General features: G+C 32.1%; 2 protein-coding genes across 5 annotated transcripts in view; both read left to right on the top strand.

Moving 5' to 3' along the window:
• LOC127879193 (uncharacterized) overlaps nucleotides 1-10,928 on the top strand; it is a 341,912-nt gene that overhangs the window by 162,136 nt on the left and 168,848 nt on the right. The gene's annotated exons all lie outside the window — the stretch shown is intronic.
• LOC127879229 (glutathione S-transferase-like) overlaps nucleotides 1-10,928 on the top strand; it is a 252,638-nt gene that overhangs the window by 213,748 nt on the left and 27,962 nt on the right. The gene's annotated exons all lie outside the window — the stretch shown is intronic.

The raw sequence follows: 10,928 nt of genomic DNA, 5'->3' as shown, positions 1-10,928 counted from the left end.
AATGTTTTAGATGACATAATAAATAGAGAATAAAAATTTACTGCTTGATCTTTTTGTAATATTTCAGACAAGGCTTAGAATGATATAACGCCGAGCCTCATATATTACAGACAAGATCAGGCAGCAACCTATTTTTCTGTTTATCATACCTCTACGTCCGCGATTTTTAAGGAAATTATCAGGAAACGTTATATCAGGCAGATATCAATGCGGTGGTATGGTAAAGCTCATAATTTTGGCTAGAATATCAATCTTAGTCGACTTCGCTTCAGCCCCAACACTTTTGAAGACCAAGACTATGCACAGTATCTCATCAAAACACCTTTTAGGGATCAACATATAATTATTTTTTTGCTGGGGTTTTCTCCTTTTTAATGCAAAACATACATTTATTGTTCATTTGATATTTATTTAAAATAAGTTGTAAGAGACAAGATCGTTCAATTGTGATGAATTCTGTGAATATGGCATTGTTTTATGATGACTGTAAACTGGTTAAAACCCCACACGCTTTAAATTGGCAAGTTCAATGCTGTGAGCCCAGCTTATATTGTAAGTTGGCACATTTATTGACCTTGCCGTAAAAAAAGGAACATTAGGATGGTTTTAAAGCTATCCGATTACACATCTTGTGGGCATATTTCTGTTAAATATATCATATCTTAATAATAGTAAGTTGTAATAATTGTTTTACCGTTTTTATACATTGATCGCATTAATTATATATAGCCTTCAGTCAAAATGATTTTAACATAGTTCCGGTAGCTATGCTTTCTTATGAAATCTCTCTATATATATCAAAAGAAACTCCGTATATTGACATATAAAGTCATTTTTGTGTGCCAAATATTGTCAAAAAGGACCTAAATGCTTCAAATGTCATTTAGTTGACCGCGTGTAATAATGATATGCAGCAGTTACTGGGTCCATACTAGTTATTGTGCATTTGAATATTTAATAATTTTATGTGAACTAGTATTAAAGTAATTTAATGAAAGCTTGTAAAACTTTGTAGTATTTTTTATCACACTGTTGTCTTTAAATAATAGTTTACGGGACATCTTTATTCTCTGCTAACCGTGGTTACTATTACTGGTCCCACATGACTTTTAATTTAGCCTTTTCTATTAGTTGAGAGCAACTGATTTTCAACGTCATCTTTATCTCAGCTATGACAATTGGAAGACCCGTTGCACAGTTCTGTAAATATTCAGGTTTGTGGAAATTTAAATTAAAATGTTTTTACTAAGCCTTTACTTATTAATGATTTGCGACATGATGGTAATCATTATCGGATAACGTATATCGCTACACAAGTCTCTTGTACATACTTTTGTAAATTTTTGCAACATCACAAGCATGGCTTTAATACATGTTTGTCAAAACATACACCTTTCGAGATATGAAGTGAACAATTCGCGAATAAATACAGTGACTCGTATATGTTCAACTTATGCGAGACCTTACTCGTCCATCTTTTACAAACAATTGCCTTCGACTCTAGACCTGGATAAATACAGACAGTGGGAAACGCATTCGATTCCACATAATGTTGGTGTTTGTCAGTTTGTGTATTTATTTATTTTATTATTTTATTTTGTATCAATATTTTAAACTTAAAATAATTGAAGGCAACACAGTTTATATTAAGGCATGGTATTAACAAAGCATGAGCAGATAATGTGAAAATAAAATGCAGCTTTTGCTATGAATTAAGAAAAAAAACACTTTATGATAAAAATCTTATTGCACCTCTTATTACATTCTTGCAATAAATGTGTATGTCTAGTGCGATAATAAATTCTGTTTCGTCGTTAAACGAATAACAAGGCTATTCCTCAAATCGGTTTGAAACCTCAATGCTCAAATGCGGTTACCTGGATTTGATTATGGTATGTGTATAGTTGGTGTTTTGTTATAAAAATAGTGGATAAAGACTTCTCCCCTGATATAGTTTCTGGAGTTTCGTTTGTTGCCATATAAAACTCAAAATTATCCCCAAAAGATTTAATAACATATTTCCACACACAAAAATATTGTAAATGAAAACAAAACATGCAAAACCATGTAAACCCGATTTATTTATACACGTTAAGCTACGTTTAAACAAGTATATCGATAAAACAATAATGCAGTTCTATATTTCTTCTCATGTAGTGAAATCAGTATCTCAAACTCAGTGGCTTTTTATATTTGTTTCATGTATCAAAAATATGCCTGCTTCTAAAATATCTCATCGTGCAATTTTCGACGTTTTGGAATAAAGATAAGTGTATGTTTACTTTAAAACATTCTAATGACTGTCCAATATGCAATCATGATCTGCGGGAAATTGTGTTCTTGTTTTGATACTCTCACAACCGATACGTCATTTGTTTACTTTCTAGACTCCATATGATGTTAATCATGTTCTTTCGGTCAATTATTTTGGTTGTTTTCAAAATAAGAACCGATTTGTGTTATTGAAAATTATGAAAATGATGTTGCTATTTTTTTTATCTTTATTCAACACGTACCTGTATTATAAAACACATTTGATATTCTGTTTATGTACGATCACTTGTGTGGCAATAAAGATATACTGAAGTGAGAAAACGCTTAATCCCTTCCATAAATATGAACAATAAAGTAGATTAGCTTACTAAAATTGGTCCTGTAGAAATCCTTTCAAGCGAGTCAGTTAATGGCCGCCTAAATCGTCATTTTTATAACTTGATTCCCTACAATGATATGGAATTAGCCAATTTAAGGAAACTAAAAAGATGCTGCTGCTATAGCAAATATAGCATTTAAGAACTTCGTTGTGGTTGTTGTAACACGATGCCTTTATAAAAATGTTACAGAATTTATAAACACTCATTTTCAATTCATATCCAAGAATGGTAGCCGACCAATCGGGATGGGATTGCGGTAGGGTTTGATAGCAGCAGCTTGCAGCGAATCTCTCCACTTATCATATCAGAATGCTGTTTGTTCTTCGCCTTGAAACGTGCACCACCATATATCACAGGACTATATGTATTTTCAGAAATCTGCGTTTTGTCCAGAGAAGTATAAACATTTCCATCGCTGGAAATAATGACACATATCAAGCGACATTGATGGCGGCTGTTTATATGTGGTTTACATTTTGCATTGCTTGCGGCAAATGTATTGTACAATAACTGTTCAAAGCTCACGCACAGTGTTGTTTTATGTTAACAATCAATGATATTTAAACTGAAGTCAATTTTATCGATGCTATAATATATTAAACGTCCTCCAAGATTTGAAAGGTGACTTATTCTGGTAAATTGTTGCGGAAATGCAACGTTATAAAAAAGAAATTTCTGCATCGCGTGAGGCAAACTTTTGACAAATTAATCTTTCCTACAAAATATTTTAATCCGTTCATGTGTACAGAAACGCAAGGCTATAACAACTAATACAATATATATTTGTGATTTTTTACATTCATACTTATACGCGAAATGTACATATATTAATGGTACATATATATTTTATTTATTTATTTATTATTTAAATCTTCTGTTTAAAACTAACCTGAGTCTCTGCTGATCAGCAGTTGTGCTGCGTTCTGTAAATAAATAGGAGCTTTCATGCAAGTACCTAGCAGTATCGGCTTTAGCACTCGCACACAGTTGTTTAAATAGTCCCAAAATTGACAGCACATTATATTTGTTTGTCGTAATTTTTCGTCGCGTAAGATATAAATCGAAACAGCATACAACCTTCACTATATTCTACATTTCCACACATTTATTGATCTGCAATTTTTATTCGTGCACACATTTTTACCATAACTTTGATAAACTCTGATAAAACATTTCATATTCGTATACCGTTATTGTTTGTCCCCAGACATGGTATTTTCCGAAGCAGCAACAAGATTGCAGTGCATGTAATGATTACCACACCTATCTGTATTGTAACCTTCAAACCCAACAAACCAACTAGCAGTATCGTGTTGTCTGTTGAGGCACGATACCCATGGGTGTTGGAGAAAAATACAGATGTGGCGCTTTTGTTTTGTGCCTCCGCTGAAAGACAAAACAATACATGTATAAAACCTATTTTAGTTTTAAAAGTGAGTTTCATATAGAATTCTTATTGAAATGGGATTTAATATTCGCTTCAAAATTTTTACCTCAGAATTGTGTTGTTTAGGAAAATTGTTTCTAAATGTAAAGAGCATTTAAAACTAATTTTTTTAATATGTCGATAGTTGTTGTTTTTTTTTTAAATCGTAACGTTCGATATTGTTTAGCTGTTGTGCTAAAATTGTTATAACTTACTTACGATCACAACTGAGTTCGCAGATACAGTCCAATTTCGACCGTTAATGCAGCTATACGCCACGCATGTGTATATTCCAGAATCGTCCATTGTCAGATTCGTGATGATGAGCTGAGGATCCGTGGCTACTTGGGAAGAAGTGGTTCCATCATGCTGGTGAATCAAAACGTAGGACGATGGTGGATTAGAGTCGCCATGATATTCTGGTTATTGTAAAAGCTCTGTGATTTTCGGCGGATCTCAACACAATTCATACGTAGTGTTTACTGTATTTTGTCAATACTAAACAATGAGAGCATGTTGTACGCCTTCAATATGGATTTTTAAAACGCGAGTAAAATTAATATACGAGGATAGTATGATAAATAAGTCTAGCGAGAATTTAATACAAAAAGGTAAACACATAAATAAATAATGTTAAAATTCCAACGAAAATTTACTTACAGTATAAAGGTTTAGGTTGCGTAGCTTTAAGTGCTTCATCTGTGTTATTGAACGGCCTGCTCTGCTTGATAGTGCATTGGACCACAAACAAGTGCATTTCTCTAGTAAGCGACAATGTGAGCTCGGACAGTTGAGGTTGGGAACAATTTTCTCCATATATGTACGGTCCTTGAAGAGAACGCGTACGAGCCATGTGTGTTACATCGATGCCATCAATACTTTCGGTGATAAAATATGACAATGAAACTACTCCAGTAGGGAAACGGCCTAAGTCTGCCTTGCATGTGAAGGTAACAGTTTCCCCTTTAGTTAGATTCACGATTGGAGTGTAAGCAATTGGGGAGTGTTCCATAAAAATTGCAGGAACTGTTATATATAGCAAGAAATGTGGTGACCCTTGTCTTAACAGAAACTCTTAATTAATGTGTACTATTCATTATCGCATGGATACATAAAAACATCCGTTCATTTTTATGGTATTTAAAGGGGACAGATTTTGGCATGTTTTAAAGTTTGTCATTTTATGCTTTATATTGATAAATGTATACATTGGATCTAAAAAGCTCCTCTAAAAAATCAAGAACACAATTAAAAATGAAAGAAAAAAAGGTAACCCTCAGCAGGACTCGAACCGCTGCCCTCTGGAGTCCTGGAGTAAAAAGTCTACGCATAAGACCACTCGACCATCCTTCCTTATACAATTTACGATGTATTTTCTACTTCATATAAGCGATCCTCGTAGTTTCACAAAATATAAGGACAACAACAGAACTCTCCAAATTATTCAATCGTTTCGCATTGCAAGGCTTTATAATTTTCAGGTTTTTAAATCGTCAAAAGATGCATATAAAGGCTATTTTAGAGCATGGTAAATGTTCAGTATTACGGTTTTACGTGAAAAAGTCCCTTTAACAGATGAAATTAATTACGGTCATGAATCCGGATAAGGAACTATGAATTAGTATTACTTTTTAACATATTATTAATTTTCAGCTCAACATTTTTTTAATTTATATTGTTAGTTTACCACAGTCAAATATGTATATTTGTATTTAAAATTGCTTGGTTATTGCAAATGAAATTATTATTCTGTATGTTAGTACTTTTATAATTATTAAAAGAGTGTGAACCAGATTTTCGAAATCGACAAAAAAAGACTTACGTTTTGAGTGAGCATTAACCTTAAATTACCTTTCATTTCGATGACTGACTGATATGTCAACGCAAACGTGTTTACATGGAAACTCCAGTCATAGACGCCGTTGTCAACACACTTTCGTTCTTCAAAGATTACATCCACTCTTCTCTCCACTTGCGACACGACCTTTATATCGGCTCTTAAAGCGTGTGCACGTGGGTTAGCATATATTTGCTAACTTTCGTTTTCTTGGAACCGTCGCACGAACATCAACCTTTGCCCATTTTTGTTAAGAAATATCCCCCAAAATTGATTGCCTTTCCTGTGATCTTGCAGCGCATGGTAAACCTATGACCCAAAGTAGGTTGCCCCAATGATACACAAGTTAATTTTGGATGGTTGCCTAAATTGAGAAATAAAAGGGTACATATAGTTTTCATGTTTGGATTCAATTTTCTTCTGCAAAATGGGCGGATTTTAACCAAAAATTAATAATATATAAATGTTTTTTTTTGTTTCTTACAAATAGCATGCGGTTGTGGTCGTATAGCATAATATATTGAAATTTGAACATCCAGATCTGAACTTGTTATCCGTTTTAGAAATATAAAAGGATAAAAAGTATAAAATGACAATTCACTATCCAAAACTGATGAACTGTCATTTAAACAAAATCATGGTTAACAGTCGACATTTGTTTCTTATCAAAAATCAATTTTTTTACACATAATAAAAACATAAGGAATATGTTCTAGAATATAAAAAGTAAAGTTAAAAGTTTTTAGGGGTTATTATCAACCTGAACTTCAATATTTATTATAAATAAGTTAATATTTTGCTATCAAAATAACTGTAAAATGTGTTTAAAAAAATATATATATATATGAGCGTATATATGTAAGTTATTGATTGGTTTATTACTTTTTATAGTAAGAGGGCATACGCATATACATACAACTAGATATTACTACGAAATGTTTATATAACTTCATCTGTATTTGTTTGTATGCATTGATGATATGATAAATACTCTGTTTTCATAGTTTTTACCAGTAACCATTATAAGAATTTCATTGAATAAAAACAAGCAAATTCATTGCATTGATATCCCCCGCCAAAATAAGTTTGTTTATGGATGGGTGCAAATCTCCCTTGATATATGGTCTAGTCCTAAAATAAAATTTAAGTGAAGGGTAATTGTGTTTATGCATTGCAATTCCCCTCATTGATATCTATACACCTAGGCAGTTTCATGATGAAATCTTGTAGCGTATCTGACATATGGCCCTGAAAAGTGTCCAACAAACATCAAAGGGAAATCACTCTTATTTAATAAAGTGTAGGGTTATGGCACTTCTCCTTATTGATAGATATTTATACACACATGAAATGTCATGTTTACTAACTTTTGTATATGAATACATAATACTGAACAAGACCAAACTTGATACAATTTATTGAAATAATGCAATCGGATTTACCAATCGACTTACCAATCAGCCCAAAAACGTTGCTGGTCTGACGCCGAATGCCAAGGTCTGTAAACATTTTCGGGGTGACAGGGATGATAATAAAATGCAAGGAGGCCCTTAGTGGGCTTTACATTTTCTTTAATAATACCGCATAGTTTAGCACGGGCATTTTTATACGATTATAATTTTATATAATATACAAATATTTCGCTTTTTTACGTAAAACTACATACATGAACATCGGTCAGACAATACTGTGACATACTGGAAAATAATTTCTGTCAATATTTAATGAGCTGCTACTTAATACCATATTCGGTGTAAGCTACCTGCTCTAGATACTTAAACGAAATGTCAAATAAGTAATATAAGTGTACAATAAACCTGCTGAAATAAGTTCAGTTCACAGTTGCAGAAAATTAATTAAGTTATTAAAAAATAATCGTGTGTGAGGTATGGAAGTGCGTTATTAAGAAGTGCGTTAGAATAATCGGACAAAAATCCGAATGGTATATTAAACATAAAAATGTATAGATATGGAGACTGCTAGCACTAATTAGAAAATAATGAAACGGATGTTAGGTGCACATGGCAACGGTAATTACTAAAGACATAGAGTGCAATTGTGGAAAAAAAACTTATTCGTGTTAAGGTTAAAACCTGTGATATTTACATTGTGCATGCCAATATTAACAGCAAGTGAAATGGAATCAATGATACATTACATCAAGCAGGACTTTGAATTCGTTGTTCTGTAGAAATAGCCGAATATAGGCGTTTTCTTTTGATGCGTATTTTGTAATCGAAATCCATTTGACATCGTTAATGTGAATGTCATGTCGCGATTGAGAAAACAAAATATTTATTATTTATATATGAATACCTACATTGAGAAAGATTGGACTCTTTGGAATGTTGTAAGGAATGATATGAATCATAGATTAGTGGTATTATGTGTTGCAATTAGCAATGTTTCTGTAAAAGCTAATTTATCAAAGTCATAAAAGTCAGCGAGTAAGGCATAGTTATTGTTAAGAAACTTTAAAGGTTATACGTGAATGTTTCAGATTGATTTGAAACGACTTTTTGTATGTATTGATATCAAATTATAACATCTAAGCTGCTGTTTTAAAAACGTATAGCCTTTGAATACTTTTTATTGTTTGGTTTATGTTAAAAGACAATGCAATTTTTTTGTTATAAGCATTTTATACTTACGAATGTGTATGTTTTACCTTTTCAGAAAAGAAGTGTTGCAAAAATGGACCTAATGGGAAATGGAAGAGTACCTCATGGGATTTCGTACACACTTTGATAAAGTTTTGAAAAAGAAAACAGACAATCCTCTGGTTAAATGGAAAGTAAAAGTTTAGTTGTCCGATTGTAGGCAATATAATCAAAAATATGTTTGCTTACGACACCAGAATTGATAACGCAATATAGATAATAAAACGAGCATATATTATGAATGAAGAAAATAAAGTTCGTCAATAACGTCTGAGATGTTTGCACAGACGATGAAAAGTTGTGAAAACGATATTTTTATTTGGAAATTACACCGCCTCCGTAGCTCCGTAGTGGATACGGCGCATGCGTTGAAATCCAGAGGTCCCGGGTTCGATCCCGGGTCGGGGCACATACATGCCAGTCATGTTTCAGTGGAATGCTGACTGACAAATAAAGACTTAGCCCGGCATGAAGACGTTATTATTATATATATATACAATGCTCGATAACAACCGGATTCGATTTTACAGATATTACAAAAGGTTATTTAAGTTAGTTTATTAGGGATTAGTTAAGCAGTTTGTCTTACTTATCTGTGTTTTAAACACTGGGAATAATATGGCAACTAACGGTATCTTATAGTTTTAACTAACGCACTGAGTCATGTTTCTGTAAAATCTAAAATGGTAATGCCATATAGATGTGCATATAATTCATCGTCCTTTTTTAAAATAACTTTGAATGTTATTATTCATATTTTTGATTGTTTGTTTTGAAATGATTTCGTTTGTATTTTTTGTTGTAAATAATATCATATATATGCTGCTGGTATATCAAAGTAAAATATTGCCTTTATATAACTAGTATATGTTTTTGAAACAAAATCTATATGTATGGAAAACATACTTACATATGTGTATGTTTAACATTTTGAGTGTGAAAACAAATTGTATGCTAGACAAAGGTGAAATTAGTCACTCCGAAAATGGCAGTTCAGCAGATACATTAGAAGGCAAATGTTCAAAATCTGTTTTGCTTACGACATCAAAATGGAACACAACATATTACGTTATTTACAAACAAAATACAATTCCATCATTACAAGTACACAGCTTGGAAAAACAACCACTGTTTCTGCATGTTTTGTGGGAAATTTTATCTATTTGAGTGCTGTCTGCCATATTTGTTTTGCATTCGAGAACCCTTGGCAGTATCGAGTTCACTGTAAAGATAATTCATCCTCGAAGTTCTTTCCAGTGTTTCATATATGCGCGGAATACTGTAAAATACATTTCAAATATAATAATACATGTATACATATACGGGAAATTAAATTCAAGAGTAAGAATAACGTTTGCAGATATATATGTTTTATTCCGCTATGTAACAGTAGCACAATTATATTTTATATGCACTGTTCTATGTGGTCAATAATAGATCCACGTAAAAGTACTTTGTATATTACTAAAAGAGAACAAATGCGCCTTAAAAGCTATTGCGTTGTAAACTGTTTTGTGATATTTCAAACAATATTAAAATGACAGTGTAATTAATTCATTAGCTTTAGACAGACTTTCTATAATACGGTGCAAACTACGTTCACCTTTTATACAAGCAGTCACTTTTAAACTTTGTTATATAAATTTCGTAAAATAAGGGCAACAAGCGTTATCGTGTCCGGTTTTAATTAAATGTGACAGGCATATAAACTTAACTGCATCAACGTCATAGCAACATAAAACTATAAAGATTCCGGTCAGTTTATATAAACCAATAGTAGACCAGACATGTGATTTAGTTTGTGTTTGGATTTGAAAACGCTGACCTTTGAAGGAATATTAAGCAAAATGAAACACAAAATAAAAAGTATAAACCTGAAATAAGGCGCAGTTTGGTTCTCCGCGCATTCTGAAATTGAAAAAAAGTAATGTCTATAAATATCTAATAACACAAGTATATTGTTTTCGTATAATGTTCACTTAATTAAGATTATTTTCCTTCGCATTGCATTGCCTGTGTGTATTATTTTGTTAAATTTATATTTCATATCGTTTTATTTGTTATTTTCAATGGATTCATGTTTCAAAAGAGGATAAACATAAAGTGAACAATATGGGCCTTGTATTACCAACTTCTCTCGAGGAACCTTCGAAAAACCGACGATTGTCAGCCCCTATAATATAAAGTTGAATAAAAATCGTCTAACACATGTCTTTTTTGTCGTTTAAATCAATATGTAACCATTTCACAGAAAGAGCTTGCTTTTAAAAACAATTACAATTTGAATTATTAAATGATTATGTTATATTTATAAAATTAAAATCTAAATGAGACAGAAAATGGTTTATGAG

Source organism: Dreissena polymorpha, chromosome 1, assembly GCF_020536995.1.
Source record: "Dreissena polymorpha isolate Duluth1 chromosome 1, UMN_Dpol_1.0, whole genome shotgun sequence".
Taxonomy (NCBI): domain Eukaryota; kingdom Metazoa; phylum Mollusca; class Bivalvia; order Myida; family Dreissenidae; genus Dreissena; species Dreissena polymorpha.
The sequence above is the reverse complement of the archived record's forward strand: the minus strand, read 5'-3'. Positions and strand labels throughout refer to the sequence as shown.